At 35.6% G+C, this 8532-nt stretch overlaps 1 long non-coding RNA gene across 1 annotated transcript; it reads right to left on the bottom strand.

Annotated features, from left to right (window-relative positions):
• Positions 1-3078: 3078 nt before the first annotated feature.
• On the bottom strand, positions 3079-6979 carry LOC120108911. Its single transcript, XR_005510038.1, has 2 exons — positions 6921-6979; positions 3079-3483 (listed from the first exon to the last, which is right to left on the bottom strand). It is a non-coding gene; the product is annotated as an uncharacterized LOC120108911 (long non-coding RNA).
• Between the last annotated feature and the right edge of the window lie 1553 nt (positions 6980-8532).

Genomic DNA, 8532 nt, shown 5'->3' with positions numbered 1-8532 from the left:
GACTCCAGAAAAGCATGAGTCGACTCTCTCTACAGCCGAGTCGACTCCAGATCGCCCGAGTCGACTCCGACCCCAACGGACATATTGTCAGGATGTGCAGAGTGTGCAGAACAGGCAGAAAAAGGTGTCTAACGGCTAGTTTCCGTGGGGGATGGCTTAAATAGCCACAGAGGACTGTAGCAAGGGAGAGAAGCACTATTCCACTCAAAGAAATCAAGCATCCTATCTCTGCCAACTGGTTTTCAACAGAAAAGAAGGAAGTGCGCCATTAACTCCATCCAGCTACCTCTTCCCAGCATTTAAAGAAGTCTCCTCCTGCCTTCAAGTCGACCAGACATTCAAGAGGAGACTCACAGTTCAAAAAGCCCTACTCTACTCCAACTCAAACGTGTTTGAGGGCTCTTAACTTCTCTCTAGTTTATATCGCTGTATATCTGCTTTTTAGAAGCTCTGTTTTTCGGTTTGTGTCTGTTCTTTCCATCTTATCTTTGCTTGATTCAATCAGGGGGTTGAATCAAGAGTGCGTAGAGGTTGGTTGGTGAGCCGAGGGTAAAACCAACATGTAAGGGTTCGATTGTGATCCCGGGAAAACAATCGGGGTGGTTCTAGTCGGTGAGCCTGGGAAAACCGACCGAGTTCGTTGTGAGCTCGTAAAACAACAAGTTGGGTTGTGAGCTTGTAAAACAACCGGCTGTAATCCGAGGGGTTATAGTGAATTCCCAAGTGAGACTTGGGGAGTGGACGTAGGAGCTAGGGAAAGCTCCGAACCACTATAAACATTGTGTTTGTGATTGCTTGTGTCTCTTTCTCTCACTCTCATTTCACTCACAGCACATAGCAACTAATTATTCATCTTGCAAAAGTATTAATCAGTCATTCACAAACGTTTCAATTGCAAAATTATTCTTAAAACCCAATTCACCCCCCCTCTTGGGTTGTCTATCTGGGCAACAGAAAGTGAGTGCTTAAATATAGTAATCCCTGCATCCTCATTGTGTGAGTTCCTTTTTCTTAAGGCATAACGTTCAGAATTAACCTCAATGGTGATGAAATAATTTAGCCCTATGGGACATGTCTAGAAAAGCGGTTGGTCTGAAACTAAGATGCATAAGTTCAAAAAAAAGACCATTGTTGATTACATCTAATATGGCTTGAACATAATTGTAGATATATGGTGAGAAAAAGAAAGTTAAGTATAGTCTTAGAGAGATTAGGTATGCTTTAACTAATGTAACAAATTATGTTTGGGGCACAATGAGACACATTTATACTACTTGTCATATTTTTTTGGGGTAGCAGCTGCTATATTTTCTTTCCGAACAGGTGAAAGCATTGAGCTCCCAAGTCCAGGTGTACTCGTGGGTCGCATGGTTCATTTGCTGAGTATGAATAGCATTGAATTTGGATGAAAGTTGAGAGTTATTCTTTTAGAGATGTTTGGGGTCTTGGCAAGCCCATCATGTGCAGATGTTGGATTTTGGGCTTAGTTGGGCCGTCCATGATGGGCTAGTCTCACCAAGATCATCTAACATTTAAATTGAGAGAGGGAATAGTTGGAAGAAAAGAAGAAACTACCGGATAGTTTCTCCCTCTTATCTGCGCACCATTCATGTCCAGACTTCTCCAAGGGAGAGATTTCAACTTTTTGAGAGAGAAACGTGAAGGAACAATTTCCTTTCACTTGCACCATAAGCATTTGAACGGTGATTATTGTGTTCTTTCCATTGTGATTGAATACTCGACCTTGAGCGCATTTTAGAAGTGGATAGACATGTGGTTCAACCCCCTGATGTTGGGAATTTCACTTTGGCCTCTTTCAGGGTAATTCATGAAACATGAAATTCTTTGTAATATTTTTTTGTATGTGATCAAAACATTTTGTAGGAGTCAAAATTGTAGGGGCCAATATTTTAGAAATATCATATTGGTGAGTGTATGATTTCGATGCATACTTTCAAGCCCATAAAGCTCATCTAATGCCTGCTATAATATAATCCAATGTTGACCCTCTGCAAAAAATTTGGTAGATGTAGGCCAATTAATTTTTGGTCGCACAAGGGTTGTTCTAAGGAGACAACTCCAAGTGGAATTGAAGACTGCAGGGTCTCTTCTTCCCCGCTTTGAGCAATAAGTAGCCATGTGAGTTAGAGGTGCAACAAGATAAATGATTTAGGTTATGTAGGTCGATCCGAGAAACTAGCCCAAAAAATAACCAAGCCTGACCTGACCTGTTCCGATCCGATCCACAAACAAATTGAACCAAACATGACTCCAAGTAGACTCCGAAAAATAAAAAATGCAAACGCAGTTTCAGATTGGTTGGATTCAACTAGAATTTAAGTTGAGTTTGGATGTGTCCATTTTCTTACCAAATATTGAGAGACTTGGGTTGGATGAGTTGGAAGCTTTGGTAACATGGGTTAAACAAAGGATGGCTCTGTCTGAAACCCTTCTATGGAAAACTAGATTGGGTTTGTGCAGGGTAAGGGATGTCAGGTTGCACCCAGATAGAAACAAATTAGTATTATTTATAACATTTTTCCCACTCAGGTCAGACACAGGTTGGCCCAATGAACATGTTGGTTTGGATTAAATCAGACCAAATTGAAAATGCAATCTTAATTAAATCTTTAGATTACTGCTAGGTGTACCCCGTGCGAATCCTGATGAGTGCAAACCAAGTTTGGTGGCCTATATGCGGCGAGTAGGAGGTTTAAAAAGGGCCTCCATTTTACACCTGGTGATTTATGAAAAACCTGGTCATATTACCCCCGGGTATACAGAAAGCTTTATTAATGTTAACACAAAACGGGGCTAGCCCATTGCAATTTTCTTCCTTTAATGTGAAAACTGCCACCTAGGCACAGGCGCAGGAAATTTGACAATGATTACTTAATCTTTAACCGTGTTTCTGGGGCTTGCTCATAGTTGTAACACTATTCTTAGAAAACCTTCATTGTCCATGTGGTGGTGCAGATGCCCCTTACGGCATTTAAGACAATTTAGAGAGAAGATAAAATGCCATAACATGCATAAATCAGATAATCTGAGTTCTTAATTGCAATTCAAAGACATTGCTGATTGTGAATAAAATCAGGCACTTGCATTTTGATGAGCAAAAACATGCACAAAAGATACAAATTATTATTCAAGAGGAAGTCAGATCAGAGTTTGCTTAAATGGAAATAGGATTTGGTAAATAAACAAGGATTTTCTATCAGATACAGCCACATTACACAGAATGGAAGAGTAGAGAAAGATTAAATACAAGAAGGGACAGAAGTTGCAAAGTTCCAGCGACAGAACCCGTCATTCAGATTTGACCTTGTGTTCTTCACCTTGTTGTACTTTGCTCTTCTTTGGTTCAGCAAACAACCTGAATGCCCAGACTCCCAGCAACGTAGCCTGAATGGGTGCAAGCCAGTATACAAACAAATGCTCCAATGTTACATGATCCCCTCTAGCATATGCCCAACCAATAGCCTGGGAAATATCAGGAGCCAAAGAACCATTCAGGGCCTATCTAAAGAAAGTGTAGCAGGTTAGATGCCACCGCTAGTGACATCACAGTATGATGCAACTTATATTTTCAGTCACAAGATCCAGTAAGCAAGCACATATAGGTATTAATTCTATGTTCCAAATCAATCACAGCTAATGAAACATTCACGCTCGGAAATATAAATACAAGCAGTAAATCTATCACCTCTGGAAGATGTTGACACTGTATTTTAAAGCATTAGGACCCTATTAAAGAATAAACTTTCACTTGTGAACACGATCGCTTGAACACGTGCAGTGTATGCGTATGACAGAGAGAGAGAGATAGAGATTCAAGCCTATATCATGCAAAAGCTTGGGCAACTTTATATCATCAAAAAGCCAAGAAGGAAAATGTAGACCATGCTGTGAGACTTATTCAGCCAGCGTACTCATCCATCCCAAGCCTAGAGCACCTAAGGCTAGGCTGCAGTGGTGTCTGCATATCCTGCTTTGAGTATTAAAACTTTATCTCTAAAGAAAATATTTATATCAATATCAGTTTCTCAATCTGACTCCACAAGACAAACAATTGAATAATTTCAACTTCTCAACAATTGGAACCAAGGTTTTACATTTCAGTACCAGGTCCCATGGTGCTAACTTACCATTATGGTATAATACACCGTCGCACCGAACATTGTGGGCTACATCAGCATAGCACCCATAACATGTGTAATAGTATCATATCAAGCCCCTGTTCTGTAGCAGTTCCCCACCAATATGGTACAGTATACCAGTATGGGCTGATACAGTTCAGTGTTTAAACCTTGATAGGAACAATATGAAGGTATCGTTAAATCTCTAATTAATTGCCAGACATGATGCTAATCAACTTCCTCATGACTTTAACGCAAAACCAAGTTTGCTCACCCTGCCCAATTGCTTTCTAAATAAACATGAACTGACATCAGTCATTTCATCATTGACACTGGTAAAGCATTTCTTGCATATAAAAAACAAAAACTATGAATTGTCCTAGCATCCATGCATAAAATACATTGTTTTACGCTGGATGCACAAGGTGAGGTAAAAGAGATACATCAGGTTTTCATTTAAAAGACAAGTAATCAATGGAGAGGGAAAAAAAAAGAAAGACTTTTTCCCATCTAAACAGGGTTTGTTGCAGAGCATGAGTCATGGAAGAATAAAGTGAATTCTTATGACAACCTGCCATCCTAACATCAATCACTTGGGCCAGAAAATTGTTGAATTCCTAGCCAAGGAAACTTTATGCAAGAGAGGGAGATGCCATGAACCAACAATGTAGTTAATCCATAGGCCAACCTACCTTTGTATCCAAATACTAAGACAATACAGCCAAGGAACAATTCTCAGATATACTCTAGACTTCAAAAGAGTCTAGGCAAATAACGATGCCAAGGGCATTTAAGATTACAATGACAAATAATCTATTCTGAGAATTGCATAAAAGCAACCAAAAGATTCAAACTACTTTGCTAAAGCTGTCATCTGATTTAAGAAACTTTTGAAAGGATCCTACTAAGAGAAGTGTGAACCAGCTACTGCACAAGCTATTATGCTCTGTTGCCTAAATAGAGATATCTTTCTCTTCTTCTTTTTACAGATTTATTCAACTTTCAGATTTTAAAGATGATTGTGACCGACAAATCTGAAATTTCTTTTCAATAATACCAAAAAAAAAAAATTTATGCAGTATTTCAAACATTCAATCAAATTATCCAACCATGAAGCATTACAAAATATTGAGAACCCATAATTCAAAACATCATGCCACATGCATAATATATTATGTGTTAAGTCATGCATTAAAATATTAAGAAAAAGAATGTCAAGGATCAAAATCAATTCTTTTCAAATAAACTCCTCCTATATAATTTTGCACTGATTTCATCCTTAAAGTGTGTTTTCAAGTGATTAAAAATTTGACTTGATTCTTCTTATATACTTTCATTTACTTTGTCTTTCATTTTTAACTTTCTTATGCTCTATACTCTATTTGCTCCCTATCCGGTGGAGTTGGGAAGGGACACGAGGTACTACCACTAGCCTCCCTCTTGTGCCGTCCCTAATATGCCCTACACCGAATAGTTGGGTCAAATAGTGCCGGGTACTACCACTAGCCTCCCCATTGGCACCATCCCTATGATGAGCAATATAGAAAGGTTAAAATGTTTACTTCAAACTCTCCCTGTTTGAGTGTAATTAATTATAGATTTTATCCCTTCCAAATGTGCCGAATATATTATGCTTGTTTTGCTTTTCCTTAAGATTGAAGTACTTGCCTTTGCTCAGATTTTTCATCTCTTGAACAATGTCCATTTTCTTTTCTTTATCTCTCTCTCTTTTTGTTATTCTCAAGTAATCTACATGAAAGAGCAGAATAAAGAAATAATGAAATGTATCGTATAGAGGTATATCATGCAAACACTATTTTCATTATGCCCAAGAATTCGTAGCTTCTCACAAGTCATTCTAAATCAGAGTTTTAATCATATACTTGTGTATTTCATGGTTATGATACAGCCATAGAAATATTTTAGATTGAGCAAACCATGAAACAATTTCTAAAAGTATAAGTCAGTCAATACACATATAGACATGATATCAAAAATTAATAATTAAAGAATTTAATCATGCCATAATAGGATTTAAGTTATTGACTTTGCTCAATTAATTTGTGAGAAAGGTAGCTAAAATTACCTATTCATTATATGTTCTTCAAGCCAAACTAGATTTCTTATGTGTGAACTTTTGGCTGAAGAAGATCCTCTCTCTTGTTTGCATGTGAATGTTTAGTGTATCTTACATGAAGATATCCTTCAAGTTGAAATTTTTCATTTTTCTTTCTTGAAGGAAGGTCATTAGTTTCTTTAAGATACAAAGCATTCATCCAACATATATATATATATTTTTTTTTAATTAGATGACTCAATATGAGATATGACAATAGTTGCATGTTGAGTCACTTTACACAAGAGATTGCCTAAATATAAGCAAGCACATATCACTTGAACTAAAGAGATAAATTCATTAACCAAGATAGTTCAAGGACAAGCATGTGAGGCAATAGACAGATTTATCAAGGTCAAATCAATTTAGTTTAGATTCTATTTGCTTAAGATAATTATCAATAAGATGTGTTAACTAAGTTTTAATCAACTTATCTTAAACGTTTGTTTCTATCAAAATTCAGATTATGACGTATTTGTTATCAATAAAATATGATTAATTAAAGTTAGATTGAAGTCTTGCACAAGGTCACATAATGAGCATACAATCTGGTCTACTAGCTGTATGATAAAATAATTATTCTATCATACTTCAATACAGCTTTAAACAATAGATCTACTTTGCTCATCCTTTATAATTTCTACAAGATGGGGTCATAGATATACCTTCTTCACGCCAATCTTCTATAGGAGTTTTCTTGTGGACTAACGTTGGTCAATGAAGATCCCCTTTTCTGTTTGTCTTAATTTTGGAGTTTGAGAGAAGATGTTAATTCATTCATCATACGTATTTCAAACTCTCCTTGCATGAGCTAAGTAAAGTCTTCATATAACTCTTTATTAGTAGAACCAAAAATGATGTCATCAATGTAAACTATGAGCAAGTAAGATATCACAAATTCTTCTTTTTGATGCAAAGATTTATCACTATTACTTTCTATCAAAAAGGTTGCTTAAGCTTTTGTATCATGCTGTTGATGCTTGTTCCACATTATATATTGCTTTAACATATTTGTAATGAGTGTTTTCAAATATGGTGGTTATTTTTCATAGATCTCCTTTTTAATGAAGTAACCACATAGGAGTGAATTCTACACATTCATTTGACAAAATATAAAGCTCATGAAGCAAGCACATGATAATGATGATCTTTACTTCTAATCATGCAAGAATCTTTATCAAGATCTATTTCCTCTTTTCTTGATTTAGTCTTTTAGTAGTCATCAATTTTTCTTCATTAAGTGCATATCTGAAAAATCCAATTTTGATTCTAATTATTAACAAGTTTTCAGATTGTTATATGTAAAAGATTAACGGTATACATATATAATTTAATTTTAGTATCTTCATAATAAATCATTAGTCTCATAAAGAATAAGATGAAATGATACTTCTACAACTAGAATTTTTCATGAATGTTCTATATGCATTGCTTGATGAATGGTATCCAAGGATAGAAATATCTTTATTAGATTTGGCATTACTTTTCAAGAGAATATATCAAGCATAACATGTACGACTGAAAAATATGAGAGATACGCAATAGTTCACTTTTTTTTTATTTTTCAGAAGATCAAAAGAAGTTTTCATCAAAAATAGATCTAATAGAAGTCATATGTATGACAAGTATTGATGATAGCTTTTAAAAGGCATTTAAGTAGATGGCTATCATACAACATTGCCTTTTTCAATTCTTCAAAGATTCTATTAATCCTATTTTACTTATAGTGTTCTTGGTGCAGAAACAATTGTATTCAATATTATTTTCTGTGCACAACTTAACACAAAAATTGGTTTTCAAAACTATGCCGTGATTCATAGTTTGCAAACCTTTATCATTTGATCGCTTTTTGTGAGTTTGTGCCAATACAAAAAATATTTCAATTTGAGTGCCAAGAACAAGGCTAATGTAGACTTTTGAAAAATTAGTGTTGGAAACATCTCTAGATTTAGAAATTATTTTTGTTTGTTTCCTTAGTTAGCATGCATAGTAAAACTTTGACCTTTAAGAGGATAATCTAAGTGAGCCTATGGCAAGGTTTTTTGAGATTAAGTACATACTAGCATGAGCTGATTTCATATGCCAAATATGGTTTCTTTAATCTTGGTATTCATAGTGCATATATTCAAAAGCATACCAAGTACACATTATCATATCTATGATCAATAAACAATAATGCCATAGATAAAAACTTTCAATCAAGCATATAGAGAATTCATAGAGTTATTCTTAATAAGTTGATTAATCATTTAGCACCTTATCCAATAGTGAGTAGAA

Source organism: Phoenix dactylifera, unplaced genomic scaffold, assembly GCF_009389715.1.
Source record: "Phoenix dactylifera cultivar Barhee BC4 unplaced genomic scaffold, palm_55x_up_171113_PBpolish2nd_filt_p 001634F, whole genome shotgun sequence".
NCBI lineage: Eukaryota > Viridiplantae > Streptophyta > Magnoliopsida > Arecales > Arecaceae > Phoenix > Phoenix dactylifera.
Note: the sequence above shows the minus strand (reverse complement) of the source record. Positions and strands in the feature narration are given on the sequence as shown.